The sequence below is a fragment of the Osmerus mordax genome, chromosome 16, assembly GCF_038355195.1.
Source record: "Osmerus mordax isolate fOsmMor3 chromosome 16, fOsmMor3.pri, whole genome shotgun sequence".
Classification (NCBI taxonomy): domain Eukaryota; kingdom Metazoa; phylum Chordata; class Actinopteri; order Osmeriformes; family Osmeridae; genus Osmerus; species Osmerus mordax.
The window spans coordinates 5,759,875-5,777,756 of NC_090065.1; positions in this window are offsets into that span (position 1 = coordinate 5,759,875).

Genomic DNA, 17,882 nt, shown 5'->3' on the forward strand with positions numbered 1-17,882 from the left:
TTACATTACACATCCAATCCCTGATCAAACGGTACTTACAGTAATCACATACACAGTCATCGGGAGACACTTTTTCGGCCTGTACTGCACTTGCTACTGAGCTTGCATGACTTTACAGTAATAGATGAACTTGCTAGAAATAAGCTTAATCTACTGTACGCATAGCAACATGTCAACATTCTGTACCGTCAGAAGTGAGAACTACATCCTCTCACAGGAAAATGCAAAGCTTAACACAGGCTTCTCACTGCTTGACTGAGTGGCCAAGTACGGTCAAATTGCAGCCAAACGAACAGAGGATTACAGATGGCTGAGGTCAGAGATATTACTGTTTGCTGGCCAATCACCTTCATGTTAAAATGACATCTGTAATGTACGTTTTTCTCTTGAATTGTAGACTTGTCAAAGCCCACTGAAATCCCACCTAAAATGGGGCTATTCCATTAACTCTCAACATTATAGAGCCCTCATTCTATGTACCTTAACAGATGCTAAATGTAGTCCTGCATATAAATTCAAAGCTGATTACCCAGGTTTTGGACAACCACAAACACACCATAATCACAACCCTAAAATAACCTCTACCATAGTATAATCTTGCCATGTACAATATGGTGGCATACAGACATACATCCTCATCTCACCTCTTCTTTTCTCTTCAGGGAGTTCTGTTAGTCCTTTCACACCCTTCAACCCAACCAGACCCAACTCTGCAGTGACAGGTCTCACGGAGTCCACCACATTTCGTAGACTAAAAGTTCATGCATGGAAAGATATGGTCAAAACATGCGTTTGTGTTTCTGTGCCTGTGTGCGCGTGCATGTGTTCCTGAGGAAGCTCGATTGTAGGGCTGTCCTCACTGTTTCCAGACCTCCCCTGTTTCCCAGCCCTCTAAATGCACATTTGGGAATTGAGCTAATCTATGAACAACACCACGTTTCAACAATCCAAAATAGGTGCAACGTAACATATCTTGCTGAAAACTTCTGACCGATGATTTCTCTCTCTTTCTTTCTCTCTCTCTCTCTCTCTCTCTCTCTCTCTCTCTCTCTCTCTCTCTCTCTCTCTCTCTCTCTCTCTCTCTCTCTCTCTCTCTCTCTCTCTCTCTCTCTCTCTGTCTCTCTCATGTTAAACTTTTTTTAAAATAAACATTACATAAAAACATGGAATGTAAAAAAGTGCTCATATGAAACAATAATAGAGAACAGAGTTAAGAGACAGACTGCAGTTTGTTTTGGGGATAATATTTTGGGTTATTTTGTCAAATTGGTCAACAAACCAAACTCTTTCAAGCTGAAAGAGACTTTATTTCAATTCAGCATTCATCTTTAGGCACCTACATGCTCTTTTAATAGTTTAAAATTATGCTTGCACATTGTAATACTTGTACACCTTCCGGTACACCTTCCGGATCGCTGCCCCCTTTTCAAAAACTGACACAGTCGCTCAATGGTGGTTGAACAGATTCAGCGTGAAAAGCGGCGGCGAGCAAGGGGACGTGACACTGAATGCTCCGCGGTGTGACAGTGGGCACGGGCAAGTCGGGAGCAGCGCGGAGAGACACAGATGTGCAGGAGGCAGAGCAGAGGCAAGGAGGAGGCCACGGTCCGCTCCTCTCTCCTGTTTGACAAAGCTGATCTGATTGATTTAGTTCACTCCTGCCCTCGAGGTAGATTCCTGCGCGCTCTGCTACACCAGGGAGGGCTCGGGTGTACGCTGCGTTGGTTCTGTACGCAGCCACCCAAAGCTTCAGCTGAAACGCTGGAAGATTACATTATGGTTACGAAGGGGACTGTTCCTATATGCGTTTCCTGTTTAGCAGTGTCATAGGGGCGGAGATAGTGGACGAAAAGCATCAAATACAACGTTGTGTCTAAGTGATGTTCGTTCTACAGACTGGTGTTGTCTGCTTGTTCATCCATACCATACTTATCATGAGTTGTCATTCCTCTATCAAAAAAAAAAATGTCACGCAACATGCAACAAGACAAGTAGACTGGAAACTGAGGGACTGGCCTTGGGCTGGAGAGAGAGAGAGAGAGAGAGAGAGAGAGAGAGAGAGAGAGAGAGAGAGAGAGAGAGAGAGAGTGAGAGAGAGAGAGAGAGATGTATCCCAAAGGCCTTCTGTCTTCCCTGTCAATATTGGCCCGTCCTTCAAAAGTCACACCTGCGATTTCGTTTTATTGGCCTGATTATCAAACCATGAGACCTGCTGTTCTTTTCAGTCCTCTCAGACTCAGAAAATATTTGTTTTAACAACATCTCCTTCTTTATCATACATTCAAAATTAAAACTGCTCCTAACAAACGGAAATCAGTTTACTGAAGGGAATATGCTGAAGAAATTCTCTAATCAAATATTTTAGTCTGGCAGGCAAAGGATGAGACTATATACATTATGTGTTGAATACAAATACTTAAAAATTACATTGAAGAGGGTTCTATACAGTAATGAGGATGTGTGTATAACTGAGTCACCACTGAGCACTGGCTACTGTGGGGACAAAGAGCTTGGGGACGTCAAGATAAATGGGCCCTTGTGAAGAATTGGCGGCTCTTTCCTAACAGGTCAGGAAAGACTAAGAATAATTGCTCCCATTCTTTATAATGGGGGACTGTGGCCTCAGTGATGTCATGTGCATCTCACCCTGGGTCTTGTAAGCCGTAAAAATAGCCGTGTCATACGTTGTTGCATAAATCTATTGCAACAAGTGATCCAAATAAAAGTCTGATCTGCCAAGCAGCTGTTTCAGATGCAGTGCTGTTCACTGAGGCGAGCAGCACTGTTTGTGACTTCCTTTTTTTTCCTCCAATTTTTATTTATTTTATTTCGTTTCTTTTTTTTTCTTTTTTTACAAATGTCAGTGTCGACCTCGGTCAGGCTGGGGCAGAACAGCGGTAGGGGGAGGGGGCAGGATGAGAGGACGGGCTTCCGTCTGATCTGAAATCCCGCAGCTGTCGGAGGGAATCAGGGTCTGGCAGAGCTGGGGCTGTGACATGCAGAGAGATAGGCATAATTACTCAGATCACAAGGAGACTTTAGGAAGGAAGCAGAGTACCCGGGGGGGAGGGTGGGGGTTACGTAAACTCAGGAGAAGGCTTGATCAGATTGAGAGACGGGTTTGCTACGCTATTGATCATGGATGGGGTCCTGTTAGAGACCCTAAATGTTGTCATTTTACTTTGGGGAAGTAAAGACTCAAGAACTCCATCTGCACTGCATCATACAAACTGGTTTTGCACACTGCCCTTCTGGGAATCTCAGCTTTGCGCTGTTCAAAATAAGAGTGAGATCATCCTTTCACAAATATACATATGCACACTCACCCAAGCACACACATACCGCACACACTCACGAGGGTGTGAGCAGACCAACTCAAAGAGCCATCAGTTTTCAGTCCCCAGAAAGGAGCAAAGAATTCCATTAAACCATTTAGCTGAACCTCTCAAAACATCAGTAAAAACAGTAAACCAAAAAAAAGACGTAGAAACTAAGATGACATTCTACAATCCCTTCATTTCAGCACCTAAGAAATACACTAAAATCTGAAATCTCACAGTAAGCCGTGTACAGTCTGCTTGGTTATCTACAGTTTATGTAATCTTACCACATGAAGAGTGAACCAAATCCTCTCATCTGACATCAGCAGGAAAAATTTACTCAAGCCCAAACAGTAACATATGCTTGAACTTCAGGGTTGATTACTTGTGACACCAGACTGTGTATACACACTGCGAAGCCTGGAGATGGACCACAAAATGTAGATTTGAAGTGAAAGTGTTTAGTTACTGAAAACACCTCAGTCATGGATCCTTGCTCAGCTCAGGGTCATACTCATGCAGAAGGAGGGGCAGACTGTGGTGTACTGTTCCAAAATGCAGGAGTGATCACCAAACCTGTAATCATAGCCGAGTTTCTTTTCATTCATTAGTGTTATAATGACTCGACATCACTGCAGTTCCACTCAACAGCACTTGAAAGGAATAAGACAGCTTGTGTAACTGTAAAGAAGGGGAACACGTGTGTGAGAGAATGAGTGTGGCTGTGTGTGTTGCAGGGGGTTCACAGTTACAAACGGAGAGTTTTACATGTAGGGGTGGACAAGCCTGAAAGGAGAAAAGACATTTCTAAAACGGGATGAATTGAGGGCAGATGAGTCCAGCTCTCTGCAGCCTGGGAGGAGAGGATTAGGGGGAGATCTTTCTCAGAGCACCCTGGGCTGCTGCTGCATATCAGTGCGCTGGTGGCGGCAGCTGGAGTCCGATAGACAGCCAGGGGAAATGTCATCTGCTAGTTAAAGTCTCATTCACACACACAGAGACCCCCACACACACATACAAACCACACACACCCACACACATACACACCACACACACCCACACACATACACACCACACACACCCACACACATACGGTATTTATGTATATTTCTCATCTGCTAGTTAGAATCATGATGATGGACTTTGAGTCCAGGTCTATGGCCTTTCTGTACCAGCACATTTTTGTTCCTGTCCTATGCTTGAACCATAACTGATCCAAGCTTTGGAAGAGAAAACACCAGCTGTAGAGAAACCCTCCTGTCACATTAATGTGACATTACAAGTACCAAGCTTCCCCACGATTGCAAAGGGCTAGGAGAATCGCTCCCTCCACCCCTCCCCACTTCCACCTGTGTACGTTCCCCCCCCCGCCCTTGCCAGGGCAGGTCTCTGCTACAGTGGCCAGACCAGACCATGGTCAGGCAGTAGGTCGCTTTAGAGCCCAGTGCAGCTGGAGATTAACTGCACTTTACAGACAGGGAATGTGATGATATGAGGGGGAATGTAAGGGATCAGCACAGTGGGAGCTAAAAAGGCTGACCCCCCGCTTAATCCCCAGGGTGCAGAGGGGGCCTACTACACAATGGGACCAGACCTCATGTGCTCTGGCAGGAATGCATGACAATACAAAACTCTGCTCTCCTGACAGAGTGATCTAAGCTCCCCTGCATGCGGTACAGTAGCTGTATAAATGTGTGTGTGTGCGGTTTCATCAGCGAATATGATAGTGTGAGTGTGTGTGTGTGTGTGTGTGTGTGTGTTCGGAGGCGGTACAGTTATCATGACTGGCTGTGTGCAGATTTATTTAGTGTCTGAAAGTGCCATGCTGTGAAATGATGCCATGCTGTTAAAGTGAGTCTAGTGACAGACCATTTGTAATATAACATTTGTGGAAATACAGAAATGACTGCCACTCAAAATGTACAAGGCATAGTATATCCCCATATATGAATTTAAGTTGACAAACAAGTGCTTGTGAACAAAATACACACACACACAGTTTAACTTTAGTGGTTTGGTTAAAACACAGTATTAAATCTACAGTTGATATTTTTGTCGAACCAATATTACTGTAAAGGTACATACACATTATTTTCTGTAGAGAGAACATATACTCACACCTGATCCGCCACAAATGTAAAATATGGACAATTGTTGTAAATGAACCTTTAAACAAAACCCAAATAATTCCTCTGCCACTGCAGAATAGAGAGACCTACCTTTGGCTGAGTTGGAGGCAGTGTGCAGGGACATCCCTCTCCCCTCCTGGGGTTGTTGGAGCTGGTTCTGCTGGGTGCTCTGGGCTCTCACCAGATTCCCCTCGCTGCCTGCCCTCATCAGCCTCTCTCCCACACGTAGCATGCAGGAACGGTTCCCCTGGAGCTCCTTCCTCAGAGGACCCTGCTTGGACCCCCCCGAGGAGGGCCTGCCTAGCCGGGAGGACTTGGACATCTTCCCAGCGCTGAGAAAAGCTCCGCTCAGGTACTCCAGATTGTTTTTCAGTATTTCCTCCTGTCTCTTCCTACCTCCGAGTTCTGCGCCTGTCTCTCTAAGTCTACCGCTCACTGTTCCCCTTTCTCTCACTCGCTACTCTTGTTCTCCCTTATAAACAGATCTGTAAACCTCTCAGTTTTTGCAGTAAACAAACTCCTGCACTAACCACAGTAGTTGGTGTACACGGAGGCGGAGGTGTGTCTGGTCGACGGGCAGATATGGTCTCTGGTCTCTGGTCCTTCTGTGCAGAGCAAGGGAGACGATCTGTGTGTGTGTGTGAAGCCCTGCTCCTGGTGAGCTGCGGTAGCGCCGTATGATCAGCTGGAAGTGGATCCACGTGTTCCCTCTGCTGCACGCTGCCGCTGAGCCACCGCGCTGCTGTGATGCCGAGCGACGCTTAAGCCTGCCAGCCTACATGAGGGGAGTCACAAGTCTCACAAGTCCCTCTGTACTGTCACTGTCCTCTCTCTCCCTATCTCTCTCTCTCTCTTTCTCTCTCTCTCTCTCTCTCTCTCTCTCTCTCTCTCTCTCTCTCTCTCTCTCTCTCTCTCTCTCTCTGTTTGTGTATTCCACACATAAATGCACTGCTTCTACCTCTCACCCTTTAACACAGTCTCCTTGTTTCATTCAGTCCTCTCTCATTCACAAACTTGCTTTAACTTGCTTTCTCTCACACACGTTCTCTCTCTCTCTCTCTCTCTCTCTCTCTCTCTCTCTCTCTCTCTCTCTCTCTCTCTCTCTCTCTCTCTCTCTCTCTCTCAGTAATCTCTTCACATGCCTCTAGTAAATGATCCCAGGATCATCCACCGCTGGTGTGTCAAGGACCCCTAAGCTACTCTGATGTCCACTGGTTAAAGCCAGGGTCTAACGCCAAGCTAATCTGAGAGAGCAGTGTATGTTTACACAGACAGTATTCATGGTCTAAAGCTGTAGGCAGAGCCATGATGATGATCAGGGAACAGTTGTCTTGTATATACAGGGAGGGAGGGAGGGAGGGAGGGAGGGAGGGAGGGAGGGAGGGAGGGAGGGAGGGAGGGAGGGAGGGAGGGAGGGAGGGAGGGAGGGAGGGAGGGAGGGAGGGAGGGAAGAGAAAAGCACAGAGGGAGGGAGGTTTTGGCAGACAGAAAGATAGGCAAGCAGACAGAAAGGCAGACAGACCAGACTGGACATTTGCTGTCTAAATATGTCATATGTCAGTGCATTAGGGGAGCTTGGTGGTTAACAAAAACATGTTTTGTCTTTCCAGTGAGGACTGTTGAAACTACACACTACTGCACCTCACTGACCCATATCAAGCTTAGACTAATGGTCCACACTAAGAATCCTCCCGGCCTCCCACTAAGCGATATCAAAGGGTCAAACACAGTTCAAGCTCCCAGCAGACCGGAGCCATGTACAGTACAGTACCGTGAACTCTCCTGTCTTCTCTGCACTCTGGACCCCTTACTATTATACCAAATCATCTATGTTACAGATATGCAGAGGCTCTGGACGCCTCACAGTTAACTGACCCAATTCAATCACATACTATAACGAGAGGGGTGGGCGGTCAGAAGGGTGGGATGGGAGTGTTTTAAACTCTGAAATCAGTTCTAGGTTTTCTGTTTTATTGGAGAACTTTACACTGAAGCTACTGGCGAGTAGGAGACAACATAATTATACAAAACTGTCTTCATTCTGTTCTGAAGCATGATTCCCAAGCTCCAAATGATCTTATCAATGTCTCTCTGTGCTGGCATTTAAAGCCAAGTCCAGCTGAAGCAACACAAATGTGTTGAAATAACATAATCATCTCACAATTAATTCATTTGAGGAAAACACTGTTGAATAACTTTCAATTTGATCATGAGTCCGTTTTTACTGAGTCAAAATGACACCAGTGTGCCCACTAATGCAAAATAGAGCCACCCAAGTTTATGAGGTGTTTAATTATCATCATAATGATTATGATCACTGGCTTTGAACTCCATATCATGAAACTGTTTGACATAGGGCTCAATGTGCCAGTAAAGGGCCAAAAATGTCTCCTTCAGTCACCATGTGTTTCCAGAGAGGGGCAGCGCGCTTCTGCTGTCATGCTTCTCTGAGGCACAAGAATAAAATGGCTTTAATGGGGGAGGGTTATTTTCAGCTACACACACCCTCCCTTCTTATCTCTCTCTCTCTCTCCCCCATCTCCCTCTCTCTTCCCTCTCTCTTGCTCATTCTCATTCCCTCACGCTCTTCTTTTTCCGTGGCCGGAGGATGGTCTTGGCTGGCCGCTGGAGTTTCCCTCACCCCAAGAACTAGGCTAAGATGACATCGGCACGACACAGAGGGCCGTCCCCTGCTATCCCAGTAAGGAGAACAAGATCTGGCACGGTCACTATGACCAATATAAGGTTGGCATATGAGCTCCTGCTGAGAAGGACTGTTCTTTTGCGTTTATTTTATTTTTTTGTCATGCAAGTGGAGAAAAACTAGAGAATCAGAAAAAAATACAAGCTGTTGGAATTTGGTACCAACCACAACACACTCAAAATGTGCCAGAAGCTACAATATGAGATAGCAGTGGTCAAAACACGTTTGGCCTATACTGCCTGGGATGAGTGTCTCTTTTATATAACTAATGGTCAATGACAGGTGTTAACACAACATCGCAACTTTTGTGTTTTTCCATACCCCACCTCTTTGTGTTTTCCAGGGTTGTTTTTGAACTGCCACTGGCATCTCACTATATATATTCATGGTGTTCCTTGAATCGATCTGAACGAGATCAGCAGTTAACAACAACAAAAAATCTGAATACATATTTTCTTTGTATCTTTATGGACATGAAAAGGACTTTTCTTGGCGTGGTGGAGCTCTGAAATGCCTCTCTCTGAGGCCCTCATGTGGTCAGAAAGGAAAATATATTTCGGGAAACCGAATATTATTGCTGTGCACTACAATTTCTGAATAAGTACAGTATGAACATCCATTTGATAACACCAAGAACTGCACAACCAGTGTGGTTTGTAATTTACTTAATGAAAAGCAACCCATACGGATACACACTACTTTCTTTTGAACAGATTCAGCTTCACTCTAGTACCTCTAAACCAATTACATGTATATTAGATAATGTCAGGTTAATGAGGTTTGCGTTCCACAGAGCAAAACAGAAAAAAAAGATTTTGGGACATATGATGCAACTCAAGCACTGCTCATTTGTATTATCATGTTATCCCTTTGAGCTGGAACTCCCTTTCTCCCATTAATAAACCATATGCCAGATTAAACCTCAAAGTGTCCCCTTATACCTCGTACTAATTAATTACTTTGTTTATTTGCATACGACAGAGGGGGCTTAAACCATAAACATCAGTATGGGACGCCATTTGGTCCAAAAGGTTGTTGCCCCCTCTGTGTCCTCTGTTTATGTTATTGTCACAGTGTGGGCTGGCTGGCAGTGGGTGGAGCCTGTGGAAGAGCTTTGTTTTGATGTGTTTCCACCCAATCTGGCCTTCTCTCTCTCTCTTCTCTGTGTGTAATATGTGTGCGTGTGTGTGTGGAGCTCCCATGGGGCCATGGGGTTAATATGCTGACTCCCTTGTCTCGTCCCTGTTGACAAGTCGCCTGCTGGGGGCTTTAGCCGCCACTCAATGACGAGTCATGTGATGCCAGGGACCTAATCTACTTTGAGGGGTATTTAGTGATTTCATCAAGACCCCCCTCTTTCTGTTTGAACACACACTCACAAATTATGGTGTAAACTTTGACTCTAACTAAACATTGAAATTGAAATGGAAAGATTAGCTAAATTGCTTTTGAATAAATAACTAAAACATTTAGTTTTTTCATTTGACTTTGTCCATTTGTAAATATAACTAGATGTTTTCATAGCTTTCATGAATAATTGGTTCAATGCCCATATGGGTCTAGCCTGATTAACAGAAAGCATTGCTGATTTGATTTTCCACAGGAGCTAACATAATCAAACCCTGGTGTTCTGTATTGCTATGCCGATAAAAAGGCTGGGATTAAACAATCAGTAAAAAAACAAGTACAATTTGAATTTTATTCATATAAGTCTAGTAAGATAGAAATTAGATATAAAATAACACTCAGTACAATTGGCCTAGTCTACTTATGCCATCATCAATACCCTGATTGTTTCCTCATATTGCTTTTAAGCCTCACAAAGGTTCCATATGATCACTCCCTTCTTTTTTATTTCCTTGATTGAGTATTACTGTCTTGGAACACTAGGTGGCAATATAATCTATTTGACATGGATACACTTGTCCGATTGTTCTGTGCAGCCAGAACTTGAGAAAATATGAATCATCCATGACATGACCATTTTTAAATGGTAAATGAAAGGAATTTAGTTATGAGCACACCTATTCATGGTTTTGGTATGCATTAATGCAGTGTTGCATTAATGCATACCAAAACACAATGGACAATCACTGTGAGATAATGCAATAACAATAACATACATTGAAATGCATTTTTGATCAATTTAATTTATAGCTTGTTAAAGGATGGGGACCAATCCACAACTTGAAGGGACATCAGGGACAAACTTTAACCTGTCATTTTGAATTAATGCTGGAAAGTGACGCAAACATGGCCCCCTCAAACGTTCCTCTGAATGACACTGAAAAATCTGATCAATTAATGTCAACAGCTTCACAATGTCTTTGGTTTTCCCTTTCAACAGCCAGTCTAATGACTCAATCAGGACACTCATGGTTTAGACTATATCCTTGCACTGTTGCATTATGGTTGAGCCCAGATGTCACAATAAACACATCCCATCAGACTGACAGACAGCTCACCAACCTTCTCTACTGGAGGTACTCTGTGAGGTGCATTAATAAATAATCACATTACATTTCAATAAATGCTGGAACATGATGGAATGTCATCATAAAATGTCAAGCAGACACACTTAAAATACGAGTGTTTTTTTTTCAATCAAATTTTTGCTCCACAGATTATTATTATTTAGAAAATATTTTCTAAAGTTTTTGCTTTTATACATTGTGTCATTACATGCACTCACTGTCTTAAGTGTGAAATTAAAGTTGAGTTCTAAGAGCCCAGTAAGGTTAGTTATTGTAGGCCTGACCATCGTTAACCAATTCCTCTGAATGGAGACCCTTGCCTCTCCTCCACTGTTTCTTAACACGGTGACATCATTGTTCATGGCCGCAGATGGCCTATTGTTCTTTGCCAGTGTGGCCAAGACGAATATGAACTCCGACAAGTTTATCCTCAATAGAAACAGGCCCTTTAAAACAATACATGTCAACACAAAATAAACAAGCATTCTACACTTAAAATACAAATATACAAAGAGCAGACAAAAACAAGATAATAACTCTGTATGTTATGTATGATCACCCCAACCCCCACCCCCACCTCACCCCAACCCTTCTTGGCGGTTGTCTCCAAGATGCCTGTTGACATGTGATGTATTTATCTCCACTGTCTCTCTATTTTTAAACCACACAGCTGTCAATCTCAGTAGTCTAAAAACCTTTTGCAAGCAACCACAAGATCTGGGCCACCCAAATAAAAGATATCTACAAACCAAGTAAAAATGACACAACAACAGCCATTATCCGAAATTATTTGGCTGGAGAGACTAAACTGTTTGATTAATTAAAAGTGCCATATTGTGTGAGCCCCAGGGCAGACTCATACAGTAGAAGCTACGTTAGGGGAGAGGAGGGGGGGACATACCGAGAGCCTGTTTCTTTAACTGGCTGGCTATGGATGGGACTTTACCATCTAGGGGAGGAATACATTTCAGATTGAAGGATTATGTTGCTCAGTCAGACTCACAGAGATTATGTTATTTAGACAGAGTCTTTGGGAGATTAAAAACAATGTTAGCCTAATAGTTTTTTTTTGTCAGTAGCTGTGTTATGTGAGAACAGCTTTGTGATTAGCAGAGGCATCAAAGTGAACCACAGATGTAAAAGCGATGGTTTTTAGGAGATAAACCATTTTCACTAATCCCCAAACCATTGAGTTCAATGTGTGTAAAGGTTAAAATGTAATTGGCCCTATTTCACTAATCCAAATAGAATTTGTACAACTCAAATCCCAATAAGGAGATCAGTGATGGGCTATGGTTGCATGGTTACCCATTCAAAATAACCCAGTTGATGAGATAAATAATTCTTCAGTGAGACGTACAAAAATAATAATATTAGGCTAGTTATAATACTTCCAACAAAAACTTCCAAATGGCCCTTCAGCTGTATATTGTGCTAAAACTAGTTAATAAACTAGTTAAGGATTCTAAAATCTTGTGGATAGCAAAAATGCCCCAGTTTAGCAAGTATTGTTAAATGCTAAAAAAGTCGACTGAATGTATTCCTACAGTTGAATATGATTAATCCATATGGCGCTCCACTCTCTCATTAATAGGCATCCGGCGCACACTTGTTCGATTCTAAAGTAGTTTTAATCTGTTCGTTCAGATCAGCCTGATCAGTGTATACAGTCAGATCAACTCTCTAGTCTAGTCCAATGCTGCGTGGTTAGTAATTGTGTCCAGTTGTCATAGCAACTGTGCCACAATGTAGCACAGCACACACTGCGAAAATTATTTCCGTTATCAACGTTTTTTTGACACCTAAAATCATGGACGTGGTTAAGAAACAACAAACATATTTTATGCATGAAGATGAAGAAAAAGAAGAAGAAGAGAAGCAATTTTCCAAAGAAGTTGATGAAATTCAAAGGTACTGTGGGACTACTGAAGCTAGCACTAAATGCTCTGACTCATTTTAGCCAAGCTAACGCGTTAGCTAGTTAGTACATTAGTGACAGTTCATTGACTGGCTGTTCTCAGCCTTGGAGTTTGCTAGCTAGCTACTACTAGCTCAAGGTAGGTAGTCTAGCAATTCCAACTTGGCAACTGTGGCTGGATCGGAACTTACACTGCTGGGTTTGAGCTGTTGCAAATTGTAGCTACAGTTTTTGTCTTCATTACGTGTTAATTAACATAAAAACAAAAAAACTAGATATTAGGCCATCATAGCCATTCCTGCTGTCTGTCTTTGCCATTTTGACAATCCTGCAGGTCTTCAATTGGGAACCAGCTGCGAGTTGGGTTCTTTGGAAGAGATGCTTGTGCCCAGACTGACGTCTCAGAGTTGCCTACTATCAATTTGCTCTCCAGCACCACAACTGCTCTCCTGAAGGTAAGTTGTCAAACAGATAGGCCTAGTTTCAGCTCACAAAAGTACTGTACGTTTCTTCGTTTTACGTTTATGAATTCACATACCCAGGAGATCAAAACAAACTAAAAAGTACTTTCTGTCAACAATAAACCACTCTGCCCTAGCTAGGCCCCCATTGGCAACATTGTGATCCAAAATCGCACCAATCGCTCCAGAGAAAGTGCAGTGAGATTGAGTGACACTGAGCATTCCACTTGATTTGCTCAGTGATTCAATTCACTCTGTATTCCCTTTCATCTCATTAGTTTAGAAATTCCTATAACTTCACCCTTAAATGCATGGCCCCTATATCAGCCCGGACCCCCCTGCTGTGAGGGCATATGGCGTCTTTGTGGAAAGGAAGAGAGTGTGTGCAGGGAGCAGCAATGACTGCCCTTTCCAGCAGAGTTAAACAAATTGATTGGCAGGCTAGTGGCTCTCTGCAGTGGGCCTATTCATCCTCTGTAGTTGAAAGTGATACTCACTCAACAAAGAGCCAAACCCCCCCAAGTGCCTTGCCTGGTACAGTCGGTAGAGACATTGGTGTGTTTTTGTATTCAAACTACAGCCTGTCTAAGCACTGTAGTTGAAATCTTTTAAGACACATATTCAACGAGACCCTTTCTTTTGACTGACCCTAGTTTTACATTTCAAGACATAATATGTTTTCTTGTCAGGAAATGGAAACACTGAAGAAAGAGGTGGAGATGAAAGTGAAGTTTATGAAGGCCCAGTATGAGTCCAGACTGCAAGAAGAAGCAGAGTGTCTGTATGCCAGAATCAATGACAAGGTCAAGAGTCTGGAGAATCACCACAAGGAGGTAAACCGACTCTCTCTCTCTCTCTCTCTCTCTCTCTCTCTCTCTCTCTCTCTCTCTCTCTCTCTCTCTCTCTCTCTCTCTCTCTCTCTCTCACACACACACACACACACACACACACACACACACACACACACACACACACACACACACACACACACACACACACATACCTGTCAAATAGGCAACATCATTACATTCTGTTATCAAGTACCTTCTTGTGTTCCAGAAAGTCCGAATTATTCGCAAAAGTTACCAACAACAATTTGCTGACGCGATACCTGTGATCAATGCCAGCTTCAAGGTAACCTATGTGTTGGAGAAATCATGCTGGTTGAGTTGCATTCAACTTTTTCCTGTTTCATTGCAGCATCGTGTTTTCTCTTGTGCGGAAAAAACACGTGTGTTCCCACAACTGTCTCTGTGTCCTAGAGATACTACATGAAATGTGGCGACAGGGTGGAAACGCTGGTCGGCGACACAGACCAGATGAAGGTGCTTGTGGCAGAGCTCCAGAAGAAATCCCTTCAGATGGAGTGCATGGGTGAACAGCTGAGGGACTACGAGCAGAGGACTCTGGCCCAGGTAAGACTGAGCGTGTGTCACTGAACAGTGCAGAGGAGAGGAGGAGAGCGGGGGAAGAGGAAGGAGAGGAGCAGCCTGCCGCAGAGAGGCACAAAACCCGGGGCCTCTCCGATGGAAACAGATGACTGCTGCTGAGGAGAATCAGCCCTTTGTTCCCTGGGCTACTGAGAGCAGTCACGGCCGGGGCCGGGAGCAGCCGTAGTTCTGCGCTGCGGCAGATGGTGGAGCCAGAGTTAAGGATGTCAGCTAGCTCCCACCTTGCTCGTCGTCAGACCCCAGCACAGGCTGTTGCTGCCACTCGTTCCGAATGGGTATGGTTCCTCTTGGATGGCCACGGAGTGAGTGGGGAACAGGAGGGAAGGGATGCAGGGAGAGGTGGGGTGGCAGAGAATGGGGATGGGGGGGTGTTGTGTGTAATGGTGCACGCAGGCGGAGAGGTGATCATCTGTTGATGCTGCGTCTGTGCCAAGGTAGATGGAACAGTGCCCACACGGATTACAGCCTCTGCCAACTGTACAGCTCTCTCTGGCATGACATTGTATGCTACCCCCTAAAACTGCTGTGTTAGTTGTCTTTTCTTTCCCCCTCGTAATCCCTGGATTTTGTTTGCGTCATCTGGGTAGACGTTTGTGATCCCGGCTGGTTTGTAGATTACACTTGCTTACTGGGAAAGCTAATGGCCCATGACTTTTAACTCGGAATCCATGAGTTTTATCTCCCTCCCTTCCTCAGGCTCTCTCTCTTTTTGACCAAACAAAAAACTGAATAAAGGAAGGAAAAAAAAGAAAAAAAGTTCATTTATAAAATACAGTTTTTTATTTTTTTATTTCTTCCCTCAAATATGACCCCTGCTTCAGAAAGTACTGTCTCTTTTCAAAGTGCAAGAGAAAAAAAGGAAACAAAACCAGTGAGAGGGAGTGAAGGAGGGAGGAGGGAGAAATCAGAGAGGAGAGGAGGAGGGAAGTCCGGGACCTTGAATCTTTGAAAGCCTTTGAACGCCTGCACACTCAGTAGCCAGCCAGCGGCCCCAGTGCCTAAGTGTGACAGGCATGCAAAAGGCCCCGTAAATGCTCGGGAGCAGTGTGAATGGTGGCTGTGGGGACAACAGCCGAGGGGACAACTGCTGTGAGGACATCACAGGGACCTGATGGGCTCCATGTGGCCCCCAGTCTGCTGGCTTCTGCGCCCTGACGGCTGATGTGATCCCTGTGACACCAGCAGCCACCGTCAGCCAGGCACGGACTCCCATCTAAAGTCACAAAGCCAACATGAACCCTCTCCCCTGGAGACCCTGCACTCTGGAACCCCCCCCCCCCCCCCCCACCGACACCCCCACACACAACCATCTAAATACACACACACACACACACACAACCAGCCCCCTGGCCTGGCCTGTCCTGCCTGGTTACAGAGAGAGGTAGTCAGAGAGCCCAGGGCTTGACCATGGGTGGAAGGCCCCAGCTGCCTCCTTTGGACTTCCAGAATAAATTGACCTGACTGACAGGGTGCACACAAACAGTATGATGGGCATTATCCCTGTCAATAAAAATGGCCCCCGTGAATGTAATGTACTCTCTTCTTTCTTCAGGGCATGGAGAAGGGGAGGGAAAAACTCTGCTCTTTTTGTGTGTGTGCGTCTTGCTTTTTATTATTCAGTGATACCATTCAGAGATTGTTGTACGATGGCTTTGTCTCTGAATAGCACTCATATTTGCCACGCAGCTTGAGCTGCATGCCCTTTGTTTTATGGATTCAAGGGAGAAAGTTAAAAAAGGGATTTGTGGATGTGTGTGGATGTGTGTTTTGTGTGCACGGGTGTGTGTTTTGTGGGCACTTGTGTGTGTGTGTCTCTTTTGTGTGCACGTGTTTGTGTGTGCATGCTTGTGTGTGTGTTTTGTGTGCACGTTTGTGTGTGTGTGTGTATGTGTGTGTGTGTGTCGTTTTCAGATCAACTCAGATCAGGGACTTGAGGATGCAGAGAAAGACTGGCTGAGGAGTGAGAATGAAAGGCTGAAGGATGATCTGGATTCTGTGCACATACACATGGAGGAGGTCCTGGCCTCTGTGGGCACCAAAGAACAACAGTTGGAGGATCAAGGTACGAATGTCGCTGGTCAGATCAAATCCTGTCTCCTTACATGTCATATTTTAAACCATCTCATTGGTCATCATTATTAGAACCAACTACATTTAAAAAGGTCCTCGGTAATTCAAAGTATTGAAATGAGTAAGCATTTTTTGTAATGTGTAAAAGTATCGCATTTTGTATTTCCTTATATGATCAAGGACAGTGTACATCATAAGGCCGTGCTTCTTATGTTGTCGGAGTTCTAATTCCTCTTGGCCAATCAGTCAGTCAGTAGCCTGGTCTGGTCGTAATGTTTGACGACGCTCGTTAGATTGGCCATCATCATCAGACACCGTGTGGGAGCCCTCCAGGGGAGAGCAAACACAACACAGGTGCCTTCTCAAGGCTCAAGGGCTTTATCTCACCCTAATGTTTGACAATGTTCATTCATTGCTTATGTAACTTAGGTAACCATCTGAAAAGGTTCCACAGAACGAGTGGACAGACACACATTAGCACAAACATATACTGTATCTAACCTGATAGAGCCGAGACGTGCGTGTTGGAGTCCCTGCGCCTTATTTGACTTGTTGTCACAGTGCTCTTGTTGAAGGGTCTTTTAAGGAGAATGGCATACTTTATTAAATCGACATTAGCCTGTATTTCTGAATGCCGCGTGCTGTCATCTCTATTGAGCGTCTCTTCTTTGACACGTAGCTCATTCAGAGGGATAGAAAGAGTCACCTGCTCAAGAGGATTTCAATAGTCTGTGACTAACTTTTTCGTTTATTGATATTGAACAGCGGAGTGCAAACACACACTTGGCCCTTGAACTCACTGGTTTTAGGTCAGGCCATAGAAATGACAGGAGAGCAGGCTTTGACCAGTCAGGCCAGCTAATAATGGCGTCTTCGAGCCCTCTGAGTGGTCCGGGCCAGTCAAGGTTCAACTAGACCTTCTGAGGCCAGCAACAAGGACAATACATGTCACGTCACCCTCTGCACCCTCACTCCTCACGTAGACCCCCACCTCACACACACTGTCCCTCTCTCACACGCATCATCCATCCTCTCTGGATCTCAAACACCCCACCACCCCCCCGACCCCGTCCATCTGAGAACCAAACATGGAAACACTTATTTCCTTTTTTGTTACAGCTTACATGATCCGAAAACTGAAGGCCAATGCAGTGGAGGATAAATTAAATATGCAGAAGGTATTTGGATGGACAACAACTCATCTGTAGGACAAATATTATGTTAAGTTGTGTGAAAGTGAACGTTGAAATGTTTCGATGAAATATATTTGATGTGTTTACCCTTTTCCTACATTTTAGATGAGCAATGACTGTGAACAACTAAAAGCTCAAATCAACCTGGAGAAAGAGAACACC